This window comes from Choloepus didactylus, chromosome 3 (genome assembly GCF_015220235.1).
Source record: "Choloepus didactylus isolate mChoDid1 chromosome 3, mChoDid1.pri, whole genome shotgun sequence".
Lineage (NCBI taxonomy): Eukaryota > Metazoa > Chordata > Mammalia > Pilosa > Megalonychidae > Choloepus > Choloepus didactylus.
This window is the reverse complement of record NC_051309.1, coordinates 211,209,975-211,228,664: the sequence shown is the minus strand read 5'-3', so window position 1 is coordinate 211,228,664 and position 18,690 is coordinate 211,209,975. Positions and strand designations below refer to the sequence as shown.

Below are 18,690 nucleotides of genomic sequence, written 5' to 3'. Positions count from 1 at the left end.
GTTAAAAATTTGTCTTACAAAATAAGATATTTTAAAGACTAAGTATTATTTTTAGTATTTTATTCTTATCAGTGTGTATTCCATAGAGGGGAATTTGCATAGGATAAGAATCTTCTCCACGGGAATTTCAAATGAAGGTTCTATAATCTTACGATCAGAGTGTACTTCATCTTCAGTTTCAATATAATATTTGAACATATGATTGCAAGTGGAACAATTTGGCCTGTCATCTGCATATTTTATCAGTATAATGTTTTGATACCTGAATACACCTAAATTGTTCATTTTCATTCAAGTGTCTGATATTAAATAAATACAACCTTCATATGGCATAATTCCTAAGAGCAAGAGAGACTTGAGTTGAGGATCTGGTTGCAGGAGGATTGGTTTGTTGTCTTTCTCTGAGACTAACCATAATAACACTGAACACCTCAAAAGTCTCAACTACTCACAAGTTAAAACAAGTAAGTGTTTTCGTTTTTTCTTTTTCCTTTTTTTAAACAATAATGGATTTGCACAAGTCAATGTAAAACCTTGGCTCATGCTGTGGTTATTTTTCATACAATTTATTTATCCAACTACAGCAGCATGTAATTAACTCTAAACTAGTCCTGGTCCCTCATCTATTAGTTGAAGACAAATGCAACTTCCAATAAAACATTTAGCAAGTAGCTGGGCAATTTAGGATGGGTCTATTTTAAGCTTATTTCCTGTTTACAAAAGCATAGCAGTCTAATTCTGATTAGCATCCTGAAATCCATCTTAATTAGTACTTGTATTTTGGTTTTGTAGTTAATTTAAGACAATACACTTAGCCTTCAAGAAACTTCTGTATAAATGGAAATCTGAAAAAAATATTAAAGATGAAGAGAACTATTTTTTAGCACTACCATCTCCGAGCAAGGGCATCTAGCCAAGGGAACATCTATAAAGTGATAGAAAACCTTTGCTTGGTTCATTTAAAGAACTGTCCTGGTTCCACTTAAATAAAATGTTGGTGCATGTAAGTTATGTTTGTGCAGATGAACACTGGAGCATTTTATGGATTAAATGTTAAAGCTGTACTGAATTAGATAAGGCATCCGGAGGCTGAAAAGTTGAATTTTGCAGGGATTGTTTTGGCATAGATGAGATCCTGGCAAAGAAAGAAATTTGTGTTGAAAAACAAAACCCAAACAACAGATTTGTAAAAAAAATGCTATTTAAAAGAAAAGCCAAACCAAAAAATATTCTGAGACTCTTAGGAAAGGTGTGGATAGTCAAGTGTGAACTCTGGGGCCTGCAGCCCTCACTGCCTTGTCTGACGATTCTGGTTCTAAGTCTGCTTTTAGCAAAGGGAAGAGATGGTAGGGGCATTTTCTGACTGTTGGCTATTTTCAGCCACTGCAATCAATGCTTTGCAGGAGCCCTCTCATGTAACCCCATCACTAATCTACCCAACAGATATCACTGCCTGTTTTGGAACAACAAAAGTGAGAGTCAGACAAGTAAGTACCTTGCCCAGGCTACTATCAGGTAAGAATCTGAATCTAACTTTCATTTACTCCAAAGCCCAGGCTCTTTGTCCTATAAAATGCAACCTGTGCACATTTTGCAGGTTCTGAAAGTTGGTCTGGATCCATAAGACAGAGACTGAAATCTAAGTTCTGGGAAGAGGTCACGTGCTCAGGAGTCAGTGAGGCAACATGGCCCTGGATGGCCAGTGCGGAGGGCAGAGGAAGCTGTCTGAGCCGCCCCTCCAAACTTCCAGTGGTCTACGGGCAACGCCTTCCTGCTCCGGTTTCGGGGGATGGCTGCCTGGAAGCACTCCAAGTCACTTTCCCCCACTTTGTGCAGTTTTTTATTTTAAAACTGGGCAGGAATTACCAAGAACTGTTATTACAACCAGTGCAGATTTTAAAATCCCACCTGAATAGTGGTGGGAGGAGGCAAAAGGGCAGGGCAACCACAAAGCCCTGCAGATCAACCAGATAGAGGCCAGTGAGCCCGTCCCCTGTGTTTCCACCAGACAATGGTCGGAAACTGAGCACTGATGACCGTGATACATTAATTTAAAAAGGTAAAGTTTAGCAAATTTACTGCAAGTAAAAGGACCATTGTTAAAACAAGTAACGTGTGTACTTTTAACACCTGCTGCATCTTATCAACTAGTTGTTTCCCCAACAGGAAACCCCAACCATTTGGATGGCATAAATAAGTTGTATAGTGGTGTGCAATACGTTTTATTAACAGCCAAATAATTTATGATAGCTGTTATCTTTTGTTATAAAAATTTTACTGCTATTGAGCATTATCCAGTTATTTAATTTTATTGCTATTGAGCATTATCCAGTTATTTAATAATGAAAGCATATTTGGGTTTGCTTGCATGTTTTACTAACTGTATATCCAATTAGTATTGGAAAGCTGGGAGGGAGACAGTTAAAGGTATACTTTGTCATTTACTTCAATCTTACAGATGAAGGCAGTACCTGATGTGTTTTTAAGTATGGAGCGCCACTCAATGGGCCAAGGACAACAGTGAACTTCATGTTCATGAAGTGAGATAATAACAACTAAAAGGTGAGTCCTTTTTTCATTTGGAATATACAAGGAAAATGTGCAGAGAAAGCACTGCACTCCCCTCCAGGTTTAAAGACAAAAGGAAATTTGTAGATTCAAAAATTCCTAACTCTGTTATCTTTTTCTCCCTCTCAGAACTATGTTTCTTCAATGTGTAATATCTGAATCTACATATAAAAATAGCTATTCTGGGGCTAATTTTTGTGTCAGTTTTCTTGTACATTGGAAAACTTATGAGACATTAAAGCAAATAACTGCCTAAATTAAAATTGAATAAAAATGAATCCATAGGCTTAATCCATAGGATAACTAGAGTTTTTTTTTTTTTTAAAGTGGAAGAGAATTAAATCTTCTCCTAGAAAACACTCTCTTGTGGCCCACCAGGCCATGGTATTGAGTTAATTTTACACAGCAAGTCTTGGATACCTTACTATTTCCAATAGCTTTAACAACATCCATTAAAGCAAAATGGAGGACACAGGACTGTAAATAGCTGGCATCTGTTTTTAGAAGGATATTTTGAAGGTTAGAACTTTTGGTACTCATTATACAAAATATTAATAGTAGGAAGCAGGGAGAGGTAGTAGAAGACAATGAGAAATTAAAAAAAAAACTATAATTAAAATTTACCCATTTTCTTAAGGTATCATGGAGCCCATTTCTGAAATTCTGAATAATTTACTTATGGAAAATCTAAAGTATATTCTCTGGAATGTAAAGCATTTAAAGACGTAAAACATAAGGATTCAAAGGATGCTGAAGGAAGACTCTTTTGCAGTTTTTTGACATGTAAAATATTGCAAGATCAAGAAACATTTAAATCTTTCTTTGGGTATTATGTCTGTAAGTCTCATTTACTCTTCCAATATTTTTTAGATTCTTGATTTTATTTAAATTTCAGGGTTTATATTTATTTGTTCAATTCTGTTTAACAATCTTAGTTCAAGTCAATTGTCTGAGGTCAGTGAACAGTGTCACTGCACCTTAATTAATAGGTGATACGATTACAAGATTCTGTCTGTGGCTCTTTGTAGATTGATACTAAAAACAGAATTGAAACTTAAAATAGCTAAACCATGAATTAGTCTGCCAAGCTTGCCATGCAGTTCTTTTACTTATATCCATAGAAAAATCACCTACAATCATGTCTACGGTGAACAAAAGAAAACAGTAATGCATTTGGGTGTATTAACACTGTAGATTCTTGGATTCTTCTAGAAAAGTATTAAAGCCTCATGATATTGTTGTTACAATTCTGATACAGGTAAACATTACTGTACTTGCATTGGAGATAGATCCAAAAGATAAATTAGGGTTGTTTAGAATAAATGGTAGACAGGTCTATGATTATAACTTTTATTAGGAATTCATTGAAATAAATATGGGATTAACATTTTGAGATCATGCCTATCTGGAAGGATTTGCTATTTTCCCATGTGAACTGTTCAGTTCTGGAAACATGAAGCTATAGCTAAATGTTCCTGGCCTCTAGGAGTCGGGGGAAAGAGGGAACATGGTTGGTTCTGAAAATAATTTGGCTTTTCTAAAATAAGAAGTGAAGTACCAGTCATTGAACCTCTTCAGATTTTGGTTTTCTCTCTGTGAAATAAAGATATTGATAGCTTCTATGTCTCTAAGGCCCCTTCCAACTCTAGCCTTTGATGATTATGAAAAATTTTTCTCATACAGAAGAACAGTTACATCCCTTTGGTTGCTTTGCTTGCTCTTTTAAGTAAAGAGGACAAAGCTGCAAGGAGAGGAACCAGCTTTCTGTTGCCCAGGCTTCCTCCTATTTTGTTCGCCTTTTTGATCACACTGGAGAAATATCTGCACTATCTTCAGAACAGAGCAGGCAAAATCTCATATCTTTTCCTAGGTTAAAATTGATCATCTTTAAGACAGAGCAATAGATGATGGATGATAGGGAGGGAAAGAAATAGCGATGTGACAGCATGTTAAGTTTGGTGGATTGAGCTATCGGGGGAGGGGGGTCAGGGTATGATGGAATTCTTTGCATGGGGTTAGTATTGTTTTTGCAACTGTTCCTATAACTTTGAATTTATTTCAAAATAAAATTTAAAAAAAAGTAAACTGAAAAAAAAATTGATCATCTTTAAATAGTACAGTCCTAATAAATTTGTTGAAAGAATACATAAATGACAGGTAAAAGCAAAATTCTGACATCCTCTGGAATAAGTTAATAATTAATGGTTAAACGTATGCCCTTAAACATGTAGGTAAAAATTTATCTTCATTTTTACCCCAAATCAAGATATATATAGATATATATATTTATATATATCTATATATAGATATATATATACACACACATACATATGTATGTGTGTTTATAAATTTATAAATGTGTGTAACAACACATGTATTTATATTAAGGGATGAATATATTTTATCTTTTTAGAAGAAATCTTAAAAATAAATATATATGCACTCTGAAAAATATGAAACTAAAATCTTCAGTTTTACTGAATAATTCTCATCTTTCCTTTCCATTTGTTACACAGAAGCCTGGGCTGACCTACCTGGAAACTTTGTGTCCATTAGAAAAAAGGTGGGGAGACCCTGCCCCGTAGGTGTGTGTTTTAATAAGTACGTTTCACTAATCAGAGAACGGTCCCCCTTCCTCAGGGTGGACCAGCTCCCCTCAGGGCTTGGATGGCTGAGGGCAGCTGGGTTCAGCTCCAAGTCCTCCCCCTGACTGGGAGTGCTTGGGCAGATGTTGGGCAATTATGGCCCTGGGTTACACGTTTGGCCACCAGGATTGGCCTAATTTCCTGGAAGCTTATAAAAATCATTCCTTTCAAGTGATGTACACACTCTCTGAAGTGTGCCTCCAGGAGGAGGGTGAGCTTCCCTTAGAATACTCAGAAGATGAACAAGCACTTGAGGAGCCTATGGAGTGCCTGGCACTCTGCAGGGTGGAGAGGTGGCTGAATAAGGAAGTGGAGACCGGACCCTGCCTGCAGAGCGCACGGTCTAGTTGGAAAACAAAAACCAGGCAGTGTGGTGTGATTTGGAAGTCAGGCTCTGAATACAGAGCCACTCGGTTTGGTTTTCCTGCTGTGAGAATGAGGTTGTTTAGCTTTCACCTAGGACAGGTGTGCCTTGCAGGGTGGGGCAGTTAAGGAATTGGCAGAAGGTTAAAAAGACAAACTGTAATCCATAATAAGTGTCGTCTCCCCCCCCCTCCCCCCGCTTATCCTCCCACTATCCACAGTCAGTTCCCCTGCTTATCTGCCCACTATCTACTATCCTTGCAAGGTGGAGACTCAGAATAGAAGTTCCCAAAATAGCCTCATAATCTGTTACCAAACTAGCCCAGACTGGCTCTAAAGAGGCCTGGGCATAACGTTATAATCAGGGGTGGAGATTTGTTCCAATGGTTCCTAACCTTGCAAATTTGCGCAGGAAACATATTTCAAATGTTTCCAATTTGGGCGGGCTGCATGGTTCAAATTTGCGCGGGCTAGTTAGGCTTGTCGAATAGAATGTAACCTCTAAAGTATCCAGCCAATGGAGAAACAGGGGAGGGACTTGCAGTTATAGGTAGAGAATAAATACTGCTGGGTCTATTGTTCTGGGCGCCAACCCCCACATTTTGGTTGGGCGCCCGTTCTTGCAAGACAGTAAATAAATTCTTTTCTTCTCCACAATCGGGTGAGCGTTTATTCCTTTTTAGGAATAGTGCTTGTTTCTCACACTGCTTCCTGTTTCATGTAAAAAGGTAGATTGGGTAGAGGATTTTGAACGTGTATACCTAGGTTTTTTATTTCTCATCTACAAAGAACAACTAGCGACCTGTTGTAGCTAGTGCCCAATGTAAAGAAGCAGCTACAAAAGTAATTATGTGCAAATGGCTGGGGATGCTTCCCTTAGTAAGGACGTAACTGCACCTCATATAGCATTTCAATTGTCAGAGAAGACTGGGGTGGATATTCGAGTTGGGAATGGTGCCCAGGCAAAGGCACAAAGATGGGAGTAGATGTGTGGATGTATGGAATAGTGAAAAGGGCACAGTAACTGAAGCAGAGTGTTGAGGTTGGGTGGTAGGGGAGGCAGAAAGTTAAGAACAGGTAGGGTCTTCACCTTTTCATCCCATCCTGTCCTCCAGAGCACAAGCACACAATTGCCAAGGGTTGGTCTGTCAAGGGTATGGGTTGGGGATCTTTGGCTGTGGAGCAAGATTCCTTAATGTGAAATGTTCAGGGGCTGAATCCAGGATCCTGGCCAAGATCAGACCATGCTCCAGGCAACCAACTAAACAAATAACCAGCTCATACGCACACGTACGCACCCTCTTACATGGCCCAGACCTCAAGAAGGAAACAATCCTGATACATAATCTCAAATCTGTGCCATGTTCTCCTGCTTCCAAGGAGAATCCAATGAGGGGAACAGAGTCTTTAGTATTAGAAATGGGAAGTTTTCCAGAAGAAGAGTGTTAAAATAGTTTGACTCCTGCAGAATTGTAACCCAGAGAGTAATGCACTCCTCAAGAAAACAAAAACAATTTACAAAGTGGCTTGAAGTCAGTCGGGAGAGAAACCAGAGCCTGGGAGGTAAGCCAAGGAACTTGCATTTCTGTGATGCTTGTTCTGGTGCCAGTGATAAACATAAGTGCATCCCCTCATCTCTCTGCCCTCTGGAGAGGTATCTAAGTGGCTGCAGTGCTTTCTAAGCATAAATAATCTTAATCTTCAAATGCACAGTAGACACATGGGAACAAGAGTAGGGAAATGCTTTTTCTTAGCTCTTTATGGAAACTTCCAAAGGAATAATCTTTGGCTTACTATGGAAATTTCACCTTACGCAGATGTCTCTACATATCTCTATGCAGTTTACCAGACTGGGCTTGCTTTTCCCCCTTGATGGTGTTCTCTAAGCCACAGAAGCTTTTGAAAAAGTAAGGGATTCAGCCCAGATTCAAAGGTGAAGAAAGAAGAAAGGGCTGGGATAGTTTAAAGGAACATAAAAATGCCCTTCATCAGTGTCATGTCGACTTCATCTAGTCTTCCTTGAGAAGTTAACTTTGCTGGAGGAAAAGGATACAAGAGTCACTTGGCCATATTTCTAGCAATCTTTGGACAACCAAGTTACTAATGGCTAATTCCTATTCAAATGGAAATATAATTTTTAACTCGAAAATATCTTTGCTCTGAATGAGGAAAACTCCTACATGTATAAATCTGAAGCTTTTCTTGGTGACGTGTTAGCAGCACTGATTCTAAGTCATTTATTTCACACAGTCAGTAAGTGAGTATGGCTCAGGATATAAAGTATTAAATTAGAAATAGTTTTTGGATAGTATTAGGTTCTCTCTTCTAATCAGATTCAGGAACTTGAGAAGGGGAAGGCAAAGAAGGCCAAAGAAGGGATTGAGAGAAAATGCGAATAGCTCTAGGAGGAGAGAGAGACCCTGCGGAGAAAAGGAGAAAAGCAGCTGAGGTTTTCTACATCCAGTATTTATCTGGCTGATAAATATTTCACTTCATAAGGGGGCTTTGGAAGGTCAAATTGTGGATTTATGCCCACTTTGATCTTCTCTTCATTTGAAGTAAAAGCAGATGCTTAGAAACCATCCAAAGAGGTGAAAAGTGCCTTCAATTAAGAGTTAGGAGAAGGCCACTTAGGATGGTGCTGTTATGTAAATATGTAGTGTAAACACCTTTAGTGAGAAGCAGTGAGTGGCAAGCAACATCACATCTGTATACAAGTTTTCTCTGCTAAAAATTTTAACCTAATTTGTGGTACCATTTTCTTTTTCCTCTGGTTTATTTTCCCTCAGTTTCTGGTTTTTGAGCTTATAACTTTTCATACATTTTCGATAGTCTAGATTAGGTTCAACTGTAGACCACAGAAGGAAGATTTCAAGAAAATTAATATTTTGGAAAGGGAGCAGATATTTTGGTAAACAGAGAAGACCTAAGAAAAGCAGTTTTCTCTTTCCTTCCCTCCTTTAAGTCCTCTAACTGGCAAAGTAACAGTGTGAGGAAAGCTTTCAGTTCTTTCAATAGGGACAAAGGTTGAGAATCTCATTTCTGCATTGACCCCCCACGTGACCAGATCTTCTTCCACGCAGACCCTGCTGAGCTGTTAGGAAGCAAGAGGCATTAGCAGATCACTCACTATCTTTCAGGGGCCAATTAGTCAGTGTGGAACATCTAGGTCTTGGGTTCCTTTCATTTTCTCTTTTAGCAGCTTGCCTTTTGGTCATTTACCATGCTTCGTTAAGAAGGGTAAAACTCAGAACTGTCCTTTTGGCTTGCTTTAGGAGCTGTGATGGGAGCTTTGTTGGGGAAGGCACTAGAAGGCAATAAAGGGAACTGTGAGAATTATTCATGCATTAGAGTGGTGCCCAACTCTTTTAACTAGGAAGATTTCCTTTTTCAGGTTAAAAAAAACAACAACTTGTGCACCCCTATGAGACAGTAATTACACTATTGGTATCTGTTGAGCAAGAAAGGCATGTGCTCATGGGAAAGGTTATTTACTTTATCAGCCTTCTTGGTACTCAAATACATTCTGTTCCCCTTCCAACTCCTCTTGGAAAGACATCTACCCTGACGTATCAATACACTGAATTCCTTGTGGTTTAAGTCCAAGTAAAGTAATGAAGTTTTTCAGAAAGAACTTGGTACTGTATCTATCATCTGTTGGAAACTCTTGTCACTGACATACAAATATAGACTGTTAGGATACTTTGGAATAATGAATACTGAACATCAAGGAAAAAGGGAAAAAAACTCTCTACCTGTTCTATACAGAGTTTCCATCTTTGAAGACTTAAATTTGGAGTTGGCAAATGATCTTTTTACTTGATGATTTAATAGGTGTATGAATCAGAAGGAATCAGAATCATCTGTGATGGGACTGAGATTACAGAGAGTATGACCCTGACATATTTTTAGCAATGTTTTTTACCTATTTAGTGAATGGGACCAGAGTTAGAATTTCAGAGTACAAGTAGAGAATATGCTAACATCAAGAACAATTACAAAGACTTGCTAATTACTAATAGAACAAACTTTTCCTTTACTTTTGTATGAGCTGCTATCTGTATTTGAATGTTTCTCTTTGTTGATTGTTTTAAAAATTCTCAATGTTTGGGCTCTACCTTCTCTCAACAGATAACTTCGTCTTCATCATCAAGAAAATTGAGATCATCAAGTGCGGAGTACTTCAAATTACTAGCATCATCTGCATTCTTGGAGACAAAAACCTGCTTGTTCTTGTCTTTCTACATGTTCTTTTTGGGTTATCTCATCCTTTTCTCTGTTTGCTGATGACTCTCAAATTGGTGTCTCCTGCCCTGCCTTCTCCTGTCGGGAAACGCATACCTGTATCTGCCTGCTGGACACGTGTACCTGGACACATACTCTATATTCACCATTTCCTTCCTAGACTGTTTCTCTTCTGAACTCCCTCATCTCACTGGAACCACCACTCCTTCAAGGATCCAAGAGACAACCTGGTGGTAAACCTAAACTTTTCCCTCTTTACACTCCACACATCCACAAGTCATCAGGTGCTAATTATTTTACTTTCTAAATATCACTCAATTCCATCCCGCTTGGTTTAGCTTAGCTGTACTTTACTCAGACCCTCATAACTTTTCCCCTGGACTCTTATAAGGGTTCTCAATGACTCCCCATTGTCTAAAAATAATGTCCATGCTTCCTTGTATGATACTTGAGACTGTTCACAGCCTCCCTCTCCACCGTCACCTGCCTCTCTCTATCTCCCACATCATACTCCAGTAACACCAGACTGCACACTCCAAGCTACTGCTGTTATTCCTTCTAATGAAATCTCCTTCCCTCCTTTCTTCATCTGACTGACTCTAATCCACCATCCCTGAACCTTATAACCTGACTAAGTACCCTCCTCCGTAGTCTTATACCTCACGCATACCTGTCTCTTACCACCTATATAAGATATTATATTGCAATTTTCTCCTAATTCATCTTTCTTTCCACCCCTCCCTTGAGGATCACAGTCAAGAAGGGAGAGGAGTGCTGACAGTGAGGCAATGTTGTTTTAGAAAAAAGGCTGGAAATTCTTTGGCATTCCTTCGATTGAGAGTAGAGGTCTATTTATTTTCCCCTTGAGTCATGGCAGGATCATCACTTGCTTGTAACCAGTAGAATGTGGCCATACAACTTCTAAAACTGGGTCAGAAAAGGTGATGACACTTCCACGTTGTTCTCTGGGACATTCGTTTTGGGAGCCCTGTGCCTCACCATGAGGAGTCCAATTACCCTGAAGCTGCCATGCTGTGAGGAAGCTCAGGCCACATAGAAAGGCCACTAGTAGGAGCTCTGTTGAGCCGCAGTGGGGGTGGCCAGCTGGAAGCCAGCATCAACCACCAGATGTAACAATGAAGACACCTCACGTGATTCCAGTCCCTAGTGTTTGGATCATCTCAGCCTTTGAAACTTTCTAAGCTGAGGCCCCAGACATGGTGGAACAGATCCCCTCTGTGCCCATCCAAATTCCTAACCCCCAGAATCCACAAGCATAATAAATGATTGCTTTACACCACTAAATCTGTGCTGGTTGTGCAGCAGTGGTAACTAGAACACACACTTACAGAAGTAAACCACTCGTTAATGAACCCTTTATTAGTTGTCCTCTCTTCATGAGCTTACCGCCTCATTCTTGCACTGTGCTTTCTGGAGCCTCCTCCTAAATAAAGTACTTGCACCTAAATTTTTGTTTCAGGGACTTTTTTTTTTCTTAGTGAAAGCGAATTAAGAGATTACCCCCCCAATCAGAAACTGTTGAGATGGTTGTAAAGCATTTTAAAATACTTTTAATAACACTTTAAATAGGTTAATGAATGGGGTACAACTTGGAACAGGAGTGATGATCCTGAGAAAACATAATGATCAGAGAAGTCAACTGAGTAGGCTTAAGGGGCATAGTAACACTTTTTCTGGAACTAAGGAGATTTTTAGGAACTGTTTGCAATGATGGCTAATAAAAGGAAGGAATCAATGTTAAAGGCATGATTTCATTTATGGGATACTTTCATTTGGAGAAAAAAAATAACTGATTCCACAAGCCTGAAAGCCTACCTTTTAAAAATCCTAGACTTCCTTTTTCAATTTAGGGTGACAATTTAGAGTGGATTAACTTGACCAAGAAAAATTTAGGAATTAGGATGGTAATAGCATTGGTGTAGAGTGAAGTTATTAATGTTTCAACATATTCCATGTTCTTCCTTTTATTAGGTAGATTCAGTCATACAGCAGCGTTCTGGAAAGAGAGAGAAAGAGAGAGAGAGAGAGAGAGAGAGAGAGAGAGAGAGAGAGAGAGAGAGAGAGAAAGGGAGACAGACAGAGAATGTCTCTGCTGAAACAGAATAAATTAATGCTCAGAAAACATTTAAAATAAAGATTACACAGAAATCTTATTGACCAAAGAATGCACAGACAGCTATCCATATCAATCTAGTTTCCACCTGTGTTAATAATAAAAATACCTACAAAGGTATAGTAAGTCAAACAACTTATTTTTACACGAGCACATTCCATCTCCCAACACCCACTTGCATACCACCACCTCACTCATTTCTTTATCACATTTATCTGAGATCCTATTTAAACATCTAGAGATAATCTAGGGAGAAAGGCTGTGTTCCAGGGTCTAGCACAGCACCTGAGACATGTTTATAATATTTGTTGAGTGAATAATTCAGTGTCATAAGGCCATTGCATCCCCTCACTTAGATCTTAAACACGGTTCATTCCTGTTTTGTTGCCAGAACATTGCTCCACTGAGAAGTGACCCTTGATTGCAAAACTGTAATGAACAAAACCCAGACTGAGTGTCTCTTCTAAATACAGGCAGAAACAGACTCCTCTGTTAACAAGCATATCATCCAGATAGGCTGTGTCCTTAACCATGCTGTGAGGAGTTTACCTATTGCCCCATAAAAGAAATAAGTTGCTTTTTACAAATATTTAATGCATGACTACTGAAAATGCAGAGACAAGAGACAAAATATTACTGAAATGATGGCAAAGATTCATATTTGATTGAGTGCCAAGTAAAAGTCAGTTCCAGTTGTTCCATTAACAGTGAAAACTTCTGGCACTGCCAGACATTGCTCTCTGCTTATGCAATTTGGCACAGTTGTTACTGGGTCAGAATTACAATCTCAAAGCTAGGAGAGCCATTACTTTAGTAAGCAGGATCAACTATAGAAGATATAATACCTTTCAAAGACTGGCACACTATAGGCAGTTGTAGTAACAGTTGCCACTTACAGCTTGCCAGGCAGCTTTCTAACTGCTTTGCTTATAGTAATTCATTTAATCTCAACAACCTTATATGGAAGATGTTAATCTCCCTATTTTATGGATGCAGACACTAAGGCACAGAGAGCTTTGACTTTTGAGCAGTGACCTGTCCATAGTTTCCCACGTTGTAAGAGGAGAACAAGACTTCAAACCTCCCTAGTCTGTCTCCAAGCCACACACCACTGCTTTTCCTAACCACTATGCTATACTGCCTTAATACAGTGCACGTGTCTGATTTTGAATATATATTAGAAATGAGATCAAACAAATGCAAAGAATTGATCCGCTTTACCTTCAAGGCTAATTATCATAGACTGAAGGCTCACAATGGTGTGAGAATAGCTTTCTAACCGAACTATTTGATATTTTATTAATTTAGTAACTAGCCACATAGCATTACCTGCACCTGCTCAAAACTAATAGCACTGCCACTTTCTGGTCTGTATTCACTTTGAATGGCTATTATTACTGGTGAATTTAGCAAATAACATGTACATGCTCAGCTGCAGTTATGCAGTCACTTCAGACCATGCCTCTGTTCCCTATAATCCTTAGATACTAAGGGAAACTTGGCATTGTTATATTACACACGCTATGCAATGTTTGGTAGTATCATGTGTTATCATAAGCTACAGAAGGGCAGAAGGAACTTGAACCACCTCTTACATCATGTTGCCCAGCACTTCTTCACTTCCATCTCCTGTCTTTCAATTTCCTCCCGGTCCTTTCCCCTGTACCACTAGCATCTTCACATAATTGTTGAGAAACTCTTAAATCCCCAACTTTCACAGCAGCTTCTGCACCTCCTGGTCTTCATGAAAAGCTGGATGTCCTCTTATGACATCTCTCCTCTTGCAGCCTTCTCTTCCTCCCATATCCCTTTGGGTTAGGTGTGGGAAGAGAAATTCTCTGACCCTGAGCTGCTGTTTCCCAAATCCTTATTCTCTCAATGCTTTTGAAGTTGAGGCTATCTTGTCTATATGGAGTCAATCTGTTGTTGCTCCTCTTTATTCCTCGAAGACTCGGGTCCTTGGTTCATAGTCTTTCCCTCCACTCCAACTCCAACAGCCTCACCAGGGGAGGCAAAGTCCCTTCAGAAAACCCCCACACATGTAACCTTGCAATTCCATCAGTGGGCCACAGTTTGAATCTTCTATTGTACTTCATCCAGAAGTCTTCAGCTCGGATATCTCATTCTGATTTCAGGTCTCCCGTCCTTTTCTCTCCCCCATAGCTTAGGTTCTGGTTCAAGCTGCTGATCTCCTTCCCTGGTAACTTGTTTTTTAAATTGTCCTTATCCAGGAAAACCTCCATAGCAAATTTTAAAGCTGCAACCCACCATCTCTTTTTCCTCCCTGTGATGCCTAATTATTGCCAAAGAGAATTCCACAGCTTCGCAGAGAGAAGCCACCACCAATTTGAGCTCTCTTACTTCAGTGGGGCTCTCTTGGAGCTCTCCCTCTCTATATCAATCAGTGATTCCTCAAAACCTTCCATTCGTATCAAGTTCTGACTCATTTTTAGCAGACAACATTGTCCATGCTGCATTAAAAAAATTTTGAGGCTATTTGTTACCATCTATTTCACCTTCCCAGCCACTCTTTCCAAGTTCTCTACTGCCACAACAATCTCTCCCCTCACTTTCGTCTGTCTCTGGGTATGTGGTAGCCTCTTCCTGGTCAAAACTCTCCTTCCACTTGTGTCTTTCACCAGTCTCCTGAGTTATTGCTTACAAAATTTTCTTCTTCCCTATCTCAGATTTTCAACCTGTTTTTTTTCTTCTGTCTTTCTTTTTTCTTTACTGGCAACATCTGCCTCAGCTTACACGCATGCTTAAGTCTCTCCCATCCTGATTTTAAAAAGGACAATCCTTCTCTTCCGCCCCCATTTTAAATCCAGCTCCATACAACGCTCCGCTGCCGCTGCCACCGGGACTCGGTCTGCGTACTAGCACCCACCTACCGACAATTCCGCCACCGGGGGACATGAGCGAGTACAGCAACATAGAGGAATTCGCAGAGGGATCCAAGATCAACGTGAGCAAGAATCAGAAGGATGACGGTAAATGTTTATTGGAGGCTTGAGCTGGGATACAAGCAAGAAAGATCTGACTGAATATTTATCTCGATTTGGAGGCGTGTAGACTGCACAATTAAAACAGATCCAGTCACTGAGACGATCAAGAGGGATTTGGATTTGTGCTTTTCAAAGATGCTGCTAGTGTTGTTAAGGTTTTGGAACTGAAAGAACACAAACTGGATGGCAAATTGATAGACCCCCAAAGGGCAAAGGCTTTAAAAGGGAAAGAACCCCCTAAAAAAGTTTTTGTGGGTGGATTGAGCCCAGATACTTCTGAAGAGCAAATAAAAGAATATTTTGGAGCATTTGAAGAGATTGAAAATATTGAACTTCCCATGGATACAAAAACAAATGAAAGAAGAGGATTTTGTTTTATCACAGATACAGATGAAGAGCCAGTAAAGAAATTATTAGAAAGCAGATACCATCAAATTGGTTCTGGAAGGTGTGAAATCAAGGTTGCACAACCCAAAGAGTATATAGGCAGCAACAGCAACAACAGAAAGGAGGAAGAGGAGCTGCAGCTGCTGGACGAGGTGGTACAAGGGGTCGAGGGCGAGGTCAGGGCCAAAACTGGAACCAAGGATTTAATAACTGTTATGATCAAGGATACGGAAATTACAATAGTGCCTATGGTGGTGATCAGAACTATAGTGGCTATGGCGGATATGATTATACTGGGTATAACTATGGAAACTATGGATATGGACAGGGATATACAGACTACAGTGGCCAACAGAGCACATATGGCAAGGCATCTCGAGGGGGTGGCAATCACCAAAACAATTACCAGCCATACTAAAAGAGGACCTCGGAGAAAAGAGGAGGAAATACTAAAGTAACCCATCTGGCAGGAAGATGCTGAAGATTGGTCTTCTGTTGATCTAAGATGATTATTTTGTAAAAGACTTTCTAGTGTACGAGACACAACTGTTCAACTGTATATAGCTGCCAATTAGTTTTCTTTGTTTTTACTTTGTCCTTTGCTATCTGTGTTATGCCTCGGTGTGGATTTGTGTTTATACAAATTTTATTTGCATGATTTCATGTTAAACCTCAAATAAATGCTTCCTTATGTGATTGTTAAAAAAAAAAAAAAAAAGGACAATCCAAACCAAAGAAACAAAAACGAAAACAATGAACAGAAAAACAAAAAACACCCCCAACTAATTCTATTCCACCCCAAACATCCCTCCAATTACCTTTCTTTTTCCTTTTTAGCAAATGTCTCCAAATGACAAGCGTCCCACACCTTGCCATCCCTTCTTCCCCACACTTGCCATGCCCCTCTCCCTGAAATAGCTTCGCCTACCGGGACTCTGAGCCTGGGCGAGACTGGCCACTCCCCTGGGTTGTGCTGGGACGTTCTGCCCATTTTTACCATGGCACTCTTCTCATTCTTCTAGAAGACTAGCCCATGAAACCCCTTCAGAGCATGGTACTATGTCATGTTGATGGTTGACTCCCCACTGTCTGGCACTCTACCTGGCATGTGGGAAAGGATCAACAAGTGTTTGCTGAGTGAATGTTTCCATATAAAGTTCTATCAAATATCTCTCTGCTCCTTTTATTGCATGTTATTGTTTTAATATAATCCAACTATTTTCGACCCCCAACCTCTTGCTAATCCTGCCAGAACAAAAATTGTCTCCATTCGCTTCGTTAAGGTTCTGCAGAGATCTTGGATGGTTCTTCCTAGTTCCCAGAGTTATGCTGGCTGGAGTCAGCTGGTCAACACTAGCATCATTTCTTCACTCCTGTGCTCTTCTCCAATGACATGTAGACTTCTGGATGTCACAGACCAGAAAAATTTCCAAACTACTATGGGCACAGGATTGGACTGCTGATTTTTACCTTCTTAAATGAAGGCATTAATGCAACATCACCCAAACCACCTTGTATTATCACTTGCCATTTCATAAAGTGAGGGCATTTTAATAACAATAAAAACGTAGTAGGGCAGAATAAAGGACAATGCTTTAAATCAAATAAATAGAACACTATTAAAAATTCAGTACATTGGCCTTATTTTTCTCTCTTTGCTACATATCATTGTTAATTTCATCCTGGATTTGCACCAATGTAGGCCAGGATAGGGGTAAAATGGTTCTAAACAAGGAAGACACTGCATCTATGGCTGCTACAAAAAATTACCTATTTTTTGTGCTTACAGGTTTAGTTTTTTTTTGATGTAACCTTTGGAACACAGAATTTATTTTTTGTTCTTGCAGTTTTTCCATCTCTTTTAAATGGCAAAACCTCTTGAGGCAAAGTTCTCGGTGCAAGAACTTTTGACAAATTTATCCATCTATCTGTCCATTCATCCAAAAATATTCACTGGGCGCCTAACCATGTGTACAGAATGTAATTAAATCCTACCACTTGTGGTGTCAAGGAAATAAAACTAAGCTTAAACTCATGACACTTGGTATCTAAACACCCCTCTCAGCTTTAGATTCTTTATCTGTAAAATGGGGATAATCTATTTGAAAGAATTCTAAGATGGTGATTTACATTTAAGTTTTTTTTTTTTAGTATGTTAAACAGTACAAATACATGGTATAATAATGATGACTAGAGGTAACATAGCTCTATATGAGTTCTATATGAGTTCTATAACATAGAAACATGCAAGAATTAGAGACAAAATTAATTCCTAATATTGCCTGCATTCCCATTTATGAAGTTTTTAAACTAGTAGATCGGGGAAATGGCAGGCCTTCTGATATTAGCAAAGCATTCAACAACATTTTCTTGATGTTTTTTAGACTTTCTCAGTGATGGAATAACTTGAATAGAGTCATATTTTGGCTGAATAACTGACCTGTAAGAGCACTGATTATTGAATGGATATGGATCTGGAAAGAGATCTTTAATTGTGTCATTGATCATGTACTAAATAACATTTCCAGTGTCAAACATGACACACTTATAAAGTCTATGGATGTCCCAAATCCAAGAGAAAGAACTAATATAGGAAGAGATAAAGGCTCAGAATTATCTCCATAGGCTAGAATTATGGGTAAGCAGAAGTGTAGGTAAAATGAACCAGATTACATTTAACTGGGACAAATGCCAACCTCATAAATAGGATTAAACAAAACCCCAAACATCTCAGCTTCACAAGGGAGAAAGCCTAAGGACACTAGTTTATGTTAAAAAGTTCTTTTAAGCAAGAACTTAGGTGATCACAAGCTTTGTACAAATCAGCAATATGGTGTAGGTGATAAAAAATAAGGAACAAATATATTGTTATTATAGATTTGCATATGTCAAATGACCCAGAACAAGGGAGGAAAGAATCTTACCACATCCCACCTTGCTAGAAGCAAATGTGGAGTATCTTATTTACTAAAGAGGGCTGTTAATCTGAAATGCATCTAGGAGAGACTGTTTAGAGATCTTGAAACCTTGCCCAATAAGAAAATGTTGCAATAATTAGGGGAGCTATCTTACGAGGGTATCTTTCTTGTTTGTTTTCAAATTTTTGCAGACTCATCATGTGGAAAAGGAAGTAACATTTTATGTAATGTCCCCAAAGAACTGACACGTTGCAATTGTCCTGTTATGATCCCTAACCAAACAGCAGTGGCATAAAACAGGGATAAGAAGAATGTCTTGACCTGTAGCTATGCTTCTATTAAGGCTCAGGACTGATTTCTGAAGAAGGGTGAGTGTTATCCAGAACCCAACTGTACAGGTGATCCCACCTATGTACAGACCACAC

General features: G+C 39.2%; 1 protein-coding gene, 1 long non-coding RNA gene and 1 pseudogene across 7 annotated transcripts in view; 2 read left to right on the top strand and 1 right to left on the bottom strand.

Moving 5' to 3' along the window:
- DLC1 (DLC1 Rho GTPase activating protein) overlaps positions 1–18,690 on the bottom strand; it is a 438,081-nt gene that overhangs the window by 123,099 nt on the left and 296,292 nt on the right. The window lies entirely within an intron of this gene.
- On the top strand, positions 1,466–10,309 carry LOC119530117. Of its 2 annotated transcripts, none has more exons than XR_005216028.1 (3): positions 1,466–1,515; positions 2,459–2,562; positions 9,708–10,309. It is a non-coding gene; the product is annotated as an uncharacterized LOC119530117 (long non-coding RNA). The 2 variants fall into 2 exon arrangements; XR_005216029.1 differs by lacking the exon at positions 9,708–10,309 and adding an exon at positions 3,206–3,313.
- On the top strand, positions 14,853–16,011 carry LOC119530115 (annotated as a pseudogene).